The 15,998-nt window shown below is 34.5% G+C and overlaps 1 protein-coding gene and 1 pseudogene across 3 annotated transcripts in view; one reads left to right on the forward strand and one right to left on the reverse strand.

Moving 5' to 3' along the window:
- Nucleotides 1–15,998, reverse strand: part of LOC106510491 (uncharacterized) — an 883,709-nt gene that overhangs the window by 190,242 nt on the left and 677,469 nt on the right. The gene's annotated exons all lie outside the window — the stretch shown is intronic.
- LOC146402258 (U2 spliceosomal RNA) lies at nucleotides 9,167–9,253 on the forward strand (annotated as a pseudogene).

Raw genomic sequence — 15,998 nt, forward strand, 5'->3', positions numbered from 1 at the left:
ATGCAATTCTCACAAGCCACTACAGCTCTAATACATTAGAAATCCAAAAATAGAACTTGAGCCAAAGCCCTCATTCATCCATCAGCCCATCCATCCACGCATTTATTCATTCAATATTAATGAACATTTAATAGATTCTAGCTAGTAGTAGATCATTACATTGCTTTGAGTTGGTTTCTACACACATATGTCTTTCTCAGAAGCTATTACTAGGTCTTTAGACCATTATCTGACCACGAATTCTAGTTTATTGTTTGCTTATTGTTAGGGCACTTTTTATAACTCCTTTTTCTTATGCATTTCTCTTCATTAACTTTCTCTTTGGACAATTTCCCTCTTAAAAAATTCTATAATGATCCATTCAAGAGGCTGCAAAAGTAGTTCTCATTTTACTGAATAATCCTGGGTTTGTCATATACCTCTTCTAAGGTAAGCTGCACATTTTATTAACTATATCTACTGAGGGTTTCTTTACTAATTAGAGCGGGTTATTCCTTAACTACTAAAATCAAGCATAAAATACAGAGAGATAAATTGTAACTGTAGCTCAACTTTCCTAAGTACAAATTCTCACAAAATAGTTCAGGGAGAAGAATTATTAAACCATTTTCAGGGAAGAGAAAACTGAGGCTACAAGAGTTGAGCTCCGTCCATGGGTAGAAGTTCATTCGTGTGGAGCTGAGATTTACCTCACATTGTCCAAATCCAAAGTCTTGACTATTTTCTACCAAATTAAAGAAGAGAGGGTTATTGGAACGGGAAGAACCACTGGATGCTACCAGACTGGTGTCTATTTCTCCTGGTGGAGAGCTGTTCTTTTGCCTCATAGCCTTCCCTGGTGGCTTTTCGAGCTCTCAAACCAATGGGCCATCATGTCTGTGAATGATCTCTTTTTCTATCAACGCAGTTGGAACTCCCACTTTAAGTGTGTCCTGTATAATTTTAAAAGCAGTGCCTCTTTCCCTTCTGTAGTAACCCCCTCTCCATTCCAACCATGCAAGTGTCCAAGACCTACTATTACAGTGGTTAGTTATATTAAATAAGAAATGGTCACAGATCATAAATGCTCCCACATAAATTGTGCTCAAAAAGATGTGCACAGAAATTTAAGTTCTAGATCACATTTGTTTCCAAGTTGCACTGTGTTCACAGCATTTCCTCCTGGTTCATGTAATGAATCCTTATTTGTTTAATGACAGTGATTAGATGCTTTAAATTACCAGAAATAAAATCCATTTCCCTCAGCACTGGGCATATATACGAGAACCTTCAGTTGTGTATTCTCCAGGCTCCATTTTATAACGGCACTAAATGCTTATAAACAAGCATCTGTTGCAGTAATTTAAATGTTTTCTCCTTATGTACTGCATGTATATTAAAAACAGAATGTGTTATTTAAAATATTAGTTGTGTTCATGGGTTAGAATCTTTATTTGTGAATAGCTAGCATATAAAGATCACCAAGTGAATACAGCAGAGTGCATCTTTGTGATTCAAAGAGGCACATCTTTCATCTGACTCTTTTCCATTTGTTATTCAGAATCATGTTTCAAAGTACTCAGAATCTACATCTAAAAGAGGTCTTACCTCTTCTTGCTTCAGGTGATTTTAAAGAAAATAACTACTTTTTCTTCAGCTATCCAGAGATTCAAATGCAATTTTGACATTTGCTGCCGTGAAATAATAGTGCTGATGACAATTAAAATTAGAATAGAAATTGAAAATTAAAATGACAAAAAGGCCCTGGAGTTCAGAAAAATGTATATAAAATAGGGTCATTGGAGGAAAGAAGAGTTGGAAAAATAGTATGCTGACAGTGATTTTAGAAATAAAATGTTAATATGTATAATGGAAGCTTATATTGTTCCATGTAGAATGAGGTGACTCTTACCCTACTATTTTGGGTGCTATGACATTTGATGTGTAAGAAATTAGACGGAACATGAATTAAACTGTTAAAAATAAGAAAGGTCAGTATATAGACATTATCTGAGATTTCTTTCATTAATTTTACTGCTTGCAAATTCAAATGGAATTACAGAATAAAGCCAATTTTACAGACATGCCATTTGATCCAAGCCCTTCGAAATAATAATATTTAACCTTAATCACCAATCTATTATAAAGTGATTTGCCCTTGATTCATTCAATAAGTGGCTTCCACTCTCAGCTCTGCTTTGCGCACTTTTGTAGACATGTATTTGATGTCTATGTATCAGAATACCCTCCATTGAAGACTAGCTTCTGCATGATAGTTTAACTAGTGAATGCAGTGCCAATTAATAAGTTAATATTTACCTTCAATTAAAATATGTAGTTTTAGGGCATTCCTGTCATGGCTCAGCAGTAGCAAACCTGACTAGTATCCATGAGGATGCAGTGGCCTCACTCAGTGGGTTAATGATCTGGTGTTGGGATGAGCTGTGGTGTAGGTCACAGACATGGCTTAGATCTGGCATTGCTGTGGTTGTGGTGTATGCAGGCAGCCACAGCCCTGGTTCAACCCCTAGTCTGGGAACTTCCACATGCTGCAAGTGTGGAAGTGGGACCCTGAAAAGCAAAAAAAAAAAAGGTTTTATCCATACACAATCATTCTGCCGTTTATATATTCAGATTATTCATTTAATTATTGTATTAGTTTACTGCTGTGTAACACATTACTTCTAGCAGCTTAAAACACTCCATATTTATTATCTCATAGGTTCTACAGGTCAAAGTTAGGCATGGTGTACCTGGATTCTCTGTTCAGGGTTTCAGAGGACTACAGTCCAAGTGTTGCTGGCAATACAGCTCATCTGAGAGGTTCAGGGTCCTATACCACGCTCATTCAAGTTGTTGGCAGAATTGAATTCCTTGGGGTTGCAATACTGAGGTGGGATTTTCCTTGCTAGCTGTTAAACTGGGAACCAATCTTAATTTCTAAGGCTGCCCACAGTTCCCTGCCAAACAGCCTCTAAAAGAAGTTTGCAACATTTGTTTTCTTCCAAGCCAGCAGAAGTGCTTATCTCTAAGGCCTTTCTCTGGGACCAACTAGAGGAAATGCTTTGCTTTCAAAAGGCCCACCTACATCGGTCAGCTGTACCCAGCACTGCCTACTAACTTTCGCATCAATTGATTTGAGACCTTAATTATAACTGCAAAATTCCTTCGAAGCAGTGCCTGGATTAGTGTTTAATGACATGTGTACACTTTAAGGGCCTGGATCTTATGATCTTATAGGACATCTTAGAATTATACCTAATTTAAAAAAGATAAAATGACAGTTTTTTTATGAAACAAAGAGATTTCAGAATAGTCTTTCATTGGGAAGCAGCATGATCATGTATGTATGCTTAAAACTTTTGGCTCAATTTTTGTTTCCTAATTATCTGTTGTTCTAACTACATCTTATGAGCCTTAAATATTATGTTTTTATTTTATTTACCTTTTAGAATTCATCATGGATCATGACATAGTGTTTCCACACATAAACCCTTTGTACAGTGGCATTTACACAAATCCGGACTGGTGAAAAAAGGATACACATGCGCACACATATATGTATATACATACAAACACACACATATTGTACTCAGACCATCTTTAAGATCTTATAGATGCAAACTATTGCATTTGGAATGGATTAGCTATGAGATCCTGCTGTATAGCACTGGGAACTATGTCTAGTCACTTATGATGGAACATGATAATGTGAGTAAAAAAGAATGTATACATGTATGTGTAACTGGGTACCCATGCTGTACAGTAGAAAAAAAAATAATGTATTGGGGAAATTAAAAAAAATAAAAATTAAAAAAATTAAAAATACAAAGATCTTCGGAAAGACTTTTTACCTCTGTAAGAATAAAATTTCATAGCTCTCATAGGTTTATAGGTAGGATGCCTATGTGTCTTGGTTTACCCAGCAAAGTCCAGGTTCATCTCTGTTTTACTGGTGATATTATTAACAGTGCTACCTTCTATTCTAAAATACATCTATCTGGAGGATAATGTGAGAAAAAGAATGTATATATGACTGCATCACTTTGCTCTACAGTAGAAATTACAGAACACTGTAAACCAACTATAATGGAAAAAATAAAAATCATTTAAAAAATAAAAAAATAAAATAAAATGGATCTATGTTTATGGCTGTTGTGAGGATATGTTCTGAAAATGTGTGGAAAATCCTTCATTGTGTTTGGCTAATAGAAGGCACTCAATGACCGTAAGTATAGACAACCCCTTTTTACCAGCTTGCATTTGTGTAAATGCCATTCAGCAAAGGATTTATGTGTGTAAACACCACACTATGTTCGATGATGAAGACTGAAAGATAAATAAAATAAAAACTAATATGAAGGCTTGAGAGAAAGGCCAGAGTATTAGAAAATTAGAAAACAAAAATTAAGAGCCAAAAGCTATAAGTAAATTTAATTCGGGAATATATACCTAGAGTGATCAATTACTTTTAGGAGAAGAAACTATATGAGAGGAAATTTGCATTGATTCTTAAAATATGAATAGAATTTCTGTCAATGAAGAAGAAAGGGGAGAACATTTCAGTTTGAAAAAATATTAGATCCATCCCAGAGAATGGGTTAGACACTCCATGTGGATAGAACACAGAATGATGACAGGGTCCAGTGACAGATGGAGCCAACAAGGTGAAATTCATTCCAAATAGGACAGGATTTTGACAGCTGGGCAAGGAGTTAATATGTTCTTAATAGGTGACTCACAGTCTGTCAAATGATTTTAAGAGGCAAGGAGGGAAAGAGGAAACTGCTTCAGGAAAATCCTCCAATAATTTGAACAAAAATAATGGTGTCCAGAGTTAAGACAGTAGAGGCTTAAATAAAGAGGAAAGGAAAAAAAAACGTAAGAAATGGAAACATACACATGCACACATATATCAAAGCTGTTTATGTTGAGATATCATTCACTAAGGGAGGTATGAAGGAATCTATTGAATAAAAGCAGAGAAAGGTGTCATGTTTCACCAGCAGAAATACCAAGATTTAAGGTAGCAAATTTACGGAAACATATTGTTCAATTAGTGAGACTGTAGCCAAGTATTTAAATTATTACAGGTTTGAAAGGCCAAGAGAAGCTGGAAGAAAGCAGAGCTGAGTATGGTTTGCACTTTATTAAACTAAAGAGTTAGTATGGTTAAAAGCAAAAATCTGTCCAGGAAGAGATAAAAGTTCCCTTTAAAACAAGCACATTCCTTAATTGATTGCTGTGTTTTTGTCAACAGAACTCCTGTTTTATGGTACTAGCACTATAATTATAAAAAACTACAGCCAACAGAGATGGGGCTGTATCTTGTCTACTCGGTTGCACCTTGGGAAAATATATGTGGAGAAGTTTGCAAAGGAGGCAGTCATGCTGCATGGAACTTTGCAAGAAAGACTGTGGCCCAGGAACAATAAAGTTAACTTGAGTCTGCCCATTTAAGATATATTACTCATTAAGTATAGGTGTGTATTTAAAAATATATATGTATGTTTAGTACATATATATTTAAATATATGTTTTAATATATATGTTTACATGTGTATTTTAAATTTGCTTACATATATATATATATACACACACGCAGGTATGTGGGTATGAGTGTGTATTTCCTTAGTGTCCATTGAGTTCAGCTAACTATCAACACGATGGAGGAACCAGAGGACAGGGAAAAGTCCAAGACAACATCTGTGTGGATGTTAACTTTAGTCTGCAGCAACCTAGAAGTCTGATGCTTTAGATTATCTTTTTTCTTAGTATAATCCTAGATATTTTGGTGTAGTCAGAATGGCAGTTGAACAGACGGTCACCACGGTATATGTTCTCAATTCTATTAAGTATTCTATCTATTTAGCTTCCCATTTTTCACCCCATTACTTCCAGTGATCCAGGGAGAGTATAGGTTTCAGCAGCATCCCTGACTGCCTCTTTTATATTCCCAGGAAGTGTAATGGTCTCTCTCTGCATCTGGTAACTGATACCATTAATTAGACCTGACAAATTAATGATAGGCTATATTAACCACATGTGTCTAAGCATTTCACAGATATCTCCTGCTTCTAGGGGGAATCATTTAGGCTAAAGGAAAATATTTAGAATCGTGGATTCACTAGTAAAGTCAGATTTCCTGATCTCAGGGATATCTCCAGTAGGATTTAACAAAGGGTTGGGATAAAGCTATTGCATGCATTTTTCCAAAAGCAGCAAAAGCCTATCAGCCAGATCAACTAGATTGAAACCCCAACCCAATGGACAAAAATCATCAGTAGTTCCCCATCACTCCTTAGCCAGATGAGGCACTTCATGTTCTACCTTTCCTAACTTATATCTATTTCCTTTCACATGGATTACATATCAGTCCTGTTCAATTACTTGCTAATCCATGAGTATGTTTTGAAGGGCATTGCACATTTGAAGTTCATTTCATCTAGATAAGCAGGATTTGGCTGTACTTGCTTGGTTCATCCTTATTTTCTATCCCAAGAGTGTGCCACAGCAAAGAATACACAATTTTATTCCTGCGTTGTTCCAATGGCAAGACATAGGTAGTAATCTTGGTAGAAGAAATACAACCATCAATAGTTCATTCATCCAATTAACAAACTACATGTTCTATGCTATGCCAAGGCCTGTGTATCACGGTCACACAGCAAGGAATAATTGGGGACAATCCCAGCACGTGGAGAGTACCAGTTCTCTCTACTAAGGCGTCAGGTTATTAAAAGAATAGAGAAGGAAAAGCCAGGTCTGAGGAATTTTGCCTCAAGAAGAAAGGAGGAGTCAATATGGAATTGGGATATAAAGCAAACATAGCCACTCAGCTGAATCCAGTTAGAATCTGATATCTCTTCCCATTTACCCCAAGGTCACAGGGAGGTCAACATGTCTTACGATTTAAAACTAGGTGCCTTAAGTGACTCCACAGCCAAACTGGGAAGGATTCATGCATCAATAAAGAAAGGATCATGTTGTTTTCCCTTCCCTGGACACGGGACAATCTAGGAACAAGAGAGCCCAGAGGTCTAGTCGTGGTCCTAAGCATTTGACCACAGGACTCAAACTGCTATCAGTTCAGCACCTGTGCTGGAAGGAGTTAGAAGAAACAAGAGTGCTATACAACCACCAGTAAAAGATGTATGATTATAAAGACTTCTTGTTAGTGGTGCTCACAAGCCAATGACAAAGTTCTAAAGTAGGTTGCCATTCAAGACATTCAGAATCTAAATTGATAAAATAAATTAAGACATGATTTGGAAAGCACGCATAGGTATATGTGCCTTCATTTAATGAAGCAGTAATTTTTTTTTCTGTAAAACAGGGGCACGAACACTGACATCTTGGATTTGTCAGGATTATTACACATGAGGATAGGAAAAAGACAGAGGAAAGTGCTATGGATGCTGCATCTCCTACCCCCTGGCCCATGCTACCTTCACCTATAACTGTGACAGGGCTTTCTCAAGGTGCTGATGGCTTCCCAGGCAAGCATCTGCATCTCTCTACATCTCTAAGAGTGTTCTCCAGCACCCCTGGGGTTTGCTAAATTAAAAGCAATTCCCTATTTTGAAACATGGGGAATCAACATCTGGGGCAATGGTCTGTCACTGGGGAGTGTGAGTTGGTATATAAATAACCCAGTCTCTATCTCTGGTCTTACAGTTTGGAGCATGCTCCACACTTGCTCTCAGCAATCCTCAGTGCCTTGGAGTGTCAGTTACCCACATCAGTAACTAACGAACCTTTTAGTACTTTTCTTTCTTTCTTTCTTTCTTTCTTTCTTTCTTTCTTTCTTTCTTTCTTTCTTTCTTTCTTTCTTTCTTTCTTCCTTTCCTTTCCTTTCTTCCTTTCCTTTCTTCCTTTCCTTTCTTCCTTTCTTTTCTTCCTTTCTTATTTTACTCCCTCCCTCCTTTGCAATTTTGATCATCTCCCAATGAAGTCTGTACTCAAGGCCTTAACTCAATGCCTCCTTTTGGGAACACCCCAACTAGGATGGGAATTCCCTCCCCTCCATTCCTTCACTTCACATTATGTTGTACCTATTCAGAGATTTAATTTAATATTTTATCATTGATTCAGTTATCTTTCTTACAAAAATTTAAGCTTCTTAAATATAAGAACAAGATTGTATTCAGCATTCTAATTTTAACATCATTGTTCTCAGTGAAAGGTTATTGAATGGATGAATAAAAAAATGTAGAGATATAAATCCATGAGTTGTTTAACACCTTACTGAGGAGGCCTGTGACCAAAAGAGCAATAATTCACTTGACAATAGCAGATGGTAATTTCCATATCCTCTGAGGATTTAAACCCTGGTTTACCATAGGCCACTTTTCCAGAAGCTGAGTTACCCTCTCCTGAAAAGCAAAGTAAAATAAACAATGAAGAACCATGGCAGTAGCATATATAATATTTGGCAATCCCTGGTAGATTCAGGCAAGTATAATCCTAAGAGAGCGATCATGTTAGACTAAGGACCTCAGGAATATTTGGGAAAATAAGATAAAGAAGGTGACTTTGGGTGCCAATTTTTCTACTGGAGGAACTAACCCTCTATTTGGAACCATTCTTTCTATCTGAAATAGCTGTTCAACAAGTTGGAACTGACAGTAGACAAAAAAGTTTTACTGCCATGCATCAGGTAGCTTGATGCATTTCATGCCTGAATAAATGCAAAATGAAATTTTAGCTGAAGGAGATGGTACAGCAAATGGTTTTTCACCGAGCAGGGAGGAAGGGATATGTCTCCCATGGAGCAACTCATGGTGACAATGTGTCTGATTCATATTTTAATTGCCAGAATAAAATCAAATACCCATAAGTTCAGGCATGCTAATGAACAAGAAGCAGAATTAGATTTTTCTCTGCCTATTAAATTTTGTAATGTTGAGAGAAGCAAACAGAGCACTGTGGATCCAAATATTACCCTGAGGTGTTATAAGCACTAAAACTTGAAGATTAACATTGAATGGTTTTTTTATAAGACCCTTTTGAAATGACACTGATTCTTCAGCAACATGGTTTCCCCAAAAAAGACATATGTTAAGATAATTTGCTGAATTTTCCTATTAAATTTTATCAAATTGATTCACTGTAAAATAAATCTGACTTTTGATCCATGTTTTAAAAACTGGCTTGGACAACTGCTTGCCATAAGAATTTACTTTGTATCGCTTCTCGGCCTTTTGGCTAAGATCAAGTGTAGAATTTACTTTGTTACTCTCTCTCTCTTTAAAAATGATATTGTCTACTATATGTTATTTATTAAAGAAAATTTGTTTTACTTTTGTGAATTGACAATATAAATATTAATCCTAACTGATAGATTATTTCACAAAAGATGTTTGCTTTTTTTAAAAATGAATGACTATGTTTGCTTTTTTTAAAAATGAATGACTATGAGTTCAGCTTAAAACACATACCCATTATTAATGCTTTGGTTTGTCCAGGTATTCTAACTATAGGGAAAACACACAATCTTGAAATTGTAACAATAACTTACAAGTTCTTTTTGCAAAACATTCTATTTATTACAGATTTTTGATGTTATTGCTATGGATTTGTTGCTGTTTCAGAGGGGCAAGGGTGAGGCATATTTTGAATATATCATTCATTTTATTCCATAATGTTAATTCCATAAGTATTGAATGTATACATTCTCTGGAGGTTCCCAAAATTCATAGTATTATTATTTCCCTCCAGATAGACTTTCCTGAATTATGCAAGTTTAGGAAAGTGACAGAAGAATGTGAAAAGGCAGCACCCTGTCTATATACTTCCATATACTCATATCTAATCTGGGATGTGGACAATATAAAGCAATGGAAGTGCCTTGGCTATCCAAGTGTGATAGAGCTTAGGGTGTGATACATGAGAAAAGCAAAAATAATATGTATTTTAATAATGTAATTTTAAACTCCAATATTACATTTTTCTTTAAAATTCATATGTAGATACTTAAGAAATCCCTAGGTACTCAAAAGAAGGCATGGTAGAGTGTGGACTGATTGTGTGACTGGGTGTATGTGTGTTTACTAATGTGCAACTCTGTGTGTGTGTGTTTACTAATGTTAAGTCCAATGCTGGGCAGTAGAGGATAACAGTAATGGGATACTTATCCTCACAGTTATTTATGTCATGGGGTTTATAAAATTACAAAGGAAATGAGAGCCGATAAAAAAAGAAAACATTTAAGTATGATGAGTCAGGCGGTTCTAGGTACTATAATGAAAATCTCAGAATCAAATTTTCAGAATGACTGGAATTTGGGAAGCTGGAAAGTAGGCGCAAGAATTTATCTGAAGGATACCCAGATATACCCACAGTCTTGTGTGTGTGTATATAATAAAATTATATATATGTATAGAGTGCATTATTTTTTGATATATATGTACATAGTAAAATGATTATGACGGCTAAGCTAATTAACATATCATCTCACATAGTTATCGTTCTATTTTTTGTGGTGAAAGCAGCTGAAATCTACTCTCTTAGCACATTTATACTATTAAATACTGTATTATTAAGAATATTTATCATGCCTGTACATATGATCTGTAGACATTTATCCTATATAAATGCAACTTTATCCTCTTTGACCAATATCTCCCCATTTCCTGCCCTCCCAAACACCATTTTACTCTCTGCTTCTATGAGTTTGACTTTTAAAGATTTTTTTTAAAGATTCCACTTATGAGTGAGATCATACAGTATTTGTCATTCTATGTGTGGCTTAATTCACTTAGCATAATGTCTTCCAGGGTCATCCATGCTGTTGAATATGATAGATTTTCCTTCTTTCTCATGGCTGGAAAATATCCCATCTGTTGACAGTCTTGGATTCTTTCCATATCTTGGCTCTTGTGAATAATGCTGCAATGAACATGGGAGTACAGATTTATCTTCGAGATACTGATATCATTTCCTTTAGATATTAAACCAGAAGAAGGATTGTTGAATTTTTCAAATTCTTGATAAATCTCCATACTGTTTTCCACAATGGCTATACCAATTCACATGCCCAGCAACCATGTATAAAAAAAGTTCTCTTTTCTCCACATTCTCTCAGTCTTTTGTCTTTTTTGGTAATAGCCATTCTAAAGGGTGTGAAGTGTTCTCTCATTGTGGTTTTGATTTGCATTCCCTTGATGATTAGAGCAGATCCTTTTCAGATGTTTGATTTGCAAATAGTTTATCTCATTCCTTAGTTTTCTCATTACTCTGTTGACTGTTCTTTCTAGTGTGCACAAGTATTTCAGTCTGAACAATTGTGGGTCAAGTTTTGCTTTTGTTGCCTCTGTTTTTAGGACATATCCAAAAATCAATGCCCAGACCAAAGTTAAAAACTTTTATTCTATATAATTTTTTCTAATAGTTTTATGGTCACAGGTGTCACATTTAAGTCATACATTTTGAGTTGACTTTTCTCTATGGATTGAAATATGGGTCTTATTTCACTCTTCTGCATGTAGAAAAACCAGTCCCAACACTGTTGATCAAAGATATAGTTAGTGTATACATACATAATTCTATATGATTGTTATATCATACTGATTTGTTGTAACTTTTATAATTAGAAATAACGTTCTGATTCTTTGTAATATTCTTGTCTTATAATCCATTTCATCTGGTATTAGGATAGTGTTTTCTTACTATTGCTGATTGAATGATATGACTTTTTCTATCTTTTTACTTTTGACCTATTTGTATTTTTGAATCAAATGTATGTCTCCAGTAGATAGCACATAGTAAGATCTTGTTGTTTGCAATCAAGGCTGTGCACACTGTGATTGGATAGTATTCCATTAATAAAGAAGCTATAACAATATTATTGCTATAGCTTATGCATTTATAAAGTTTTAAAATTCTTTTTATTTTTGAAAATTATCTTCATATTTATTTATCTTCTCTTTATTTTGTTACCATTTGACATCATATCCTTGCACAAATTCATCTTTTGCTTTCACACATCATTTTTTGCTCTTACTGTGAAATTTTACATATGTGTATATTACATAGATTTTAGATTATTTTGTAAATATTATTTTCATATAACTAAGGTTTAAATCAATTAAGAGAATAAAGGAGAAAAATATTCATATAATTTTTTTTCACAGTGACAAAATTACCTTTATGAGAACCTTTTTTTTTTTTTCTTTTTTTGCTTCTTTGCACATGTGTATCTAAATAGCCATCTGGGTTTCCTTGCTTTCATCTGGAAGGACTTCCTCTATCTTTGTTTTTAGTATATCTTCTAAGTTGACTCTGTTAGCAACAACACATTCTCTCAGTTTTCTCTACTATGAATTACATTTCATCTTCCTTTCAAAGGATAGTTTTGCAGGATATAAGAGTCTTAGTGGATGTTTCCTATTTCTTACAGTATTTTGAATATGTCTTATCACTCCTTTCTTGCCTTTATTTTGTGTAATGGAAAGCTCTTAATTTTATCAGAGTCCCATTGTACATAACTTATCGATTATATCTCACTGATTTCAGGATTTTCTCTTAGTTTGTTTTACTGCCGTTTGGATTGCATAACTTCTATCAATCTATCTTAATTTCTTCAGGCTGTTAAGATTCACTTTTGAACCTCCCCTAGAATGTTTTTTCATTGTAGGTAATGTAATTTTTCATTTTATTACAAAAATCTCAGCCTATAATTTCTTGGATAGAGCTTCATCACATGAATATGTAAAAAAAGCAAGCCCATGATCTCTTGGCTGCAGTCATCTGAAATTTAGCCATTACAATATGAAGCTGGGTGAAGAAAACTCATCCTCTAGGGCACATCACCTGAAGCTGAGTTTCTATTATGTTGAGCCGGAGAGAAGATAAGTGAGGTCATGGCTCAACTTTCACCAGCTCTCATTATCTTCATTGAGATTTTGTAGATTTTTTTAAATAAATGTTTTTTTCATTGACGTAATCCTACAATAAATTTCATACATCTTGCATGTTTATTTTGGATAATTTTCACCAACTTCAGTTGTTTTATATAGCATTAAATTCAAGGTACTTACATGGCATTTCTAGAATTTGTTACACAAGAGTTGTCTTTTGTTATTTACATCTTATATCTGTATATATCCAATGTTCAAAAAATGCTCTTGAAAACTAAGTGAATAAGGCTGAAGAAATCTAATATACTGGCTAGCATTAAATGTTAATGTAGTTGATTGGCCCCACATATAAAGGTTTGAAATTATAGATATTTAATGCCAGATTGCTTTTTACTTCTTTTGAAAATTATATATATATGTGTGTGTGTGTATATATATTATATATATATGTGTGTGTGTGTGTGTGTGTGTGTGTGCGCGCTCAGAATCTAAGTGCACCAAGAGGGCAGATTTGATTACCATAGAAACAAGATATCTCTCCCCTCTACATCTTGTTCAGCCAATAAGAATTTTTCAATATAGATTACTCTGTACCTTTTAGAGAAATCTGTCTATAAAATTCAAAGTGGAAAAGAATGCACAAGGGAAAATGAGCATCCCTCTCCTCAAATGTCATGCTAAGTAACACTTGACAAAGAATCCTTAAATGGTATTTCAAGGAAAACAATATTTTACTTGTATTTCTCCTATGGAAAAGTCTATATTCCTATTATCATATATAATATAAAGTCTGAGAATTGAGATCCCCAAATAATAAACAATTCACTTAATAGATTAAGAAGTCTAAATTCTAATTCAGGGATATCCATAGTCAAAATATTGTCTCTTTTCCATATTTTCTGCATATCCTTACAGTGGTGGCAATAAAATAAATCCACAGCATCTTAAAATATATATTTTAGTCCTTATCTTCTGCTTCTGTTGTAGTATATAAAACTTGGCTCCTTCAACCATGAGACTAAAACACCCTGCAGCTGAGTAAGAAGTAGTTAGTAAAACTCTTGGGTTTTTACATTTCTTTTTTGTTTTGTTATGTATTTTTCATGATTAGTTTAACTGAAACCTGGTATTTGGATGGTCCAAGAAGAGATGATTACTTTACTTTAGACATTTATGAAGAAAACAATTCAAATAAATTTTTATTATTGGTCCTGCTACAGTACTGAAACAAATGTGTTTAAAAATAACAGCATAGTGGGAAACATGCTGGATACTAGATGTGCCTCACAACCTCAGCTCTCTTACTCTTTAAGTCAAGACCTTGGTTAATTACATTTTTGAAACACCTTAAATACGCCTTTTGTATTTTGTATTACTTTAGGGTTAATTTGTTTGTCTTTTCTCATACCTCTATGAGGAAACATTATCTGTGAGCAAACTATACTGATGGCGGAAAATGGGTCAGTAAAATGTGGGAGGTCTTCTTATAATTATTTCTTAAAACTGCAGGATTCATTTAGCTCAATCAGCTTCTCAAGGTTTGTGACATTCTAGGATACGGCAATGATGCCTATCAAATGGACATTGCTCAAATAATAATTGACTGTCAGTGAGCAACTAAGTTTCTTCCTTGCTTTTAATGCAAAATAATCACATGAGTTTTGAAGAAAGCATGTTCAAAACAATAGCCCTAATACATGCATGTGTGATCACTGTTTGCTCTTTTCATGTCATTATCCATTAGTGAATGAGGGAGAGTTTCCTTTTTTCCAGATGCATTAGAATAACAAATTGCCCCCAACTCTTCCATAGTCCACTGAGATTCATTTTTATATTTACAGTAATAGCCATTTAATGGAAGTTTGTTATAAAATTCTAAAGAATAAGAGTGAATCACAAAAACAGTCTTCACCATTTGTATTTTTAAAAGTGACAAAATCTGAGCTATATAAATTTTATAAACAACAAATAAAATCTGTACTGAATACGTTTTGTAAATCACAATTACACTTCCTACTGTTCATACTTTGTAAAGCTCACATGCATTTCATGTTACTCAATTAGCTTGGAGCAAACAGACCATGGCCAAAGGAAGGATATCGTAATGCAAGGAGAGTTTCAAGCGAGTCCTACAATCATTGAAAAAATGTTTTCCTTTTTAGTTTCCTAAAGCAAGAAAAGACTGGATAGTGATTGTAACTCTCTTAGAACATCAAAAAGGTTTTTCTTTGCAAAGAATAACACATTTTCTTTGGGTGGCTCCAAAAAGAGAGGAGTATGCCCTAAGTGTACAGAAGATACTAATCCAGGATAAACTAAATACTTGTAACAACCACAATGGAAAAGATGTCCAAGTGTTTCAGCATGTTATTTAAATATATTGGGGGAGGGGCAGGATTTCAACACAGAGGCCCTAGAATTGACTAACCCACCCTTTGCTTCCTCTTTTTGTTTTTTGTTTGTTTGTTTTTGTTTTTGTTTTAGTATTTGGCTGCAACCCATAGCATGTGGAAGTTCCCAGTCCAGGGATCAGGGATTGAACCTGAACCAAGGTAGGCACCTAATCCACTGCAGTGACAACACCAGATCCTTAACCTTCTGCACAACAAGGAAACTCTGCCTTCTTTTTCTTCTTCTTTTTTTTTTTTTAGTGATATTTTCAATGCATTTTTTTTTTTCTCCAAGTACCAATCTCAGGGCAGAAATCATGTGTCCTGCACATCTAGACTGAGATGAATCCATTCTAAGTGTTTGATGTCTTTCTTTTCTCTTACTTCCTTAAGAATGTAACTTTTTTTCTTGCCTCTGTTTCCCTGATTTACTGAAACATTTCTGCTTAGGAATTCTCTCTCTTATTTCATTTTCTCTGTTAGTAACATTAAAACTTGTGGAAAAAAAAAAAAGGCACTATTTCCCTCCATGAAGCCTGCTCCAAAGCTTCTTCACATGAACAATCTATACACTTTCAGTGACGTTCATGTTTTATATGATTAGGATATTTAGATTATTTCAAATATCATAGTTAATTCAAGTATATATGTAAGACATAATACCTTTATTTAGTGTCAGGATATTTACAGTTCTCTAATAGGCATTTTAAACCAATAATATTATTTAAATTAGATAACAACCATTAAAAAATACATATTATTATATGAG

The sequence above is a fragment of the Sus scrofa genome, chromosome 6 (genome assembly GCF_054392235.1).
Source record: "Sus scrofa isolate SSC_HxYL_T2T_F1_AM1 chromosome 6, Sscrofa_HxYL_maternal_Yorkshire_Landrace_v2.0, whole genome shotgun sequence".
Classification (NCBI taxonomy): Eukaryota; Metazoa; Chordata; class Mammalia; order Artiodactyla; family Suidae; genus Sus; species Sus scrofa.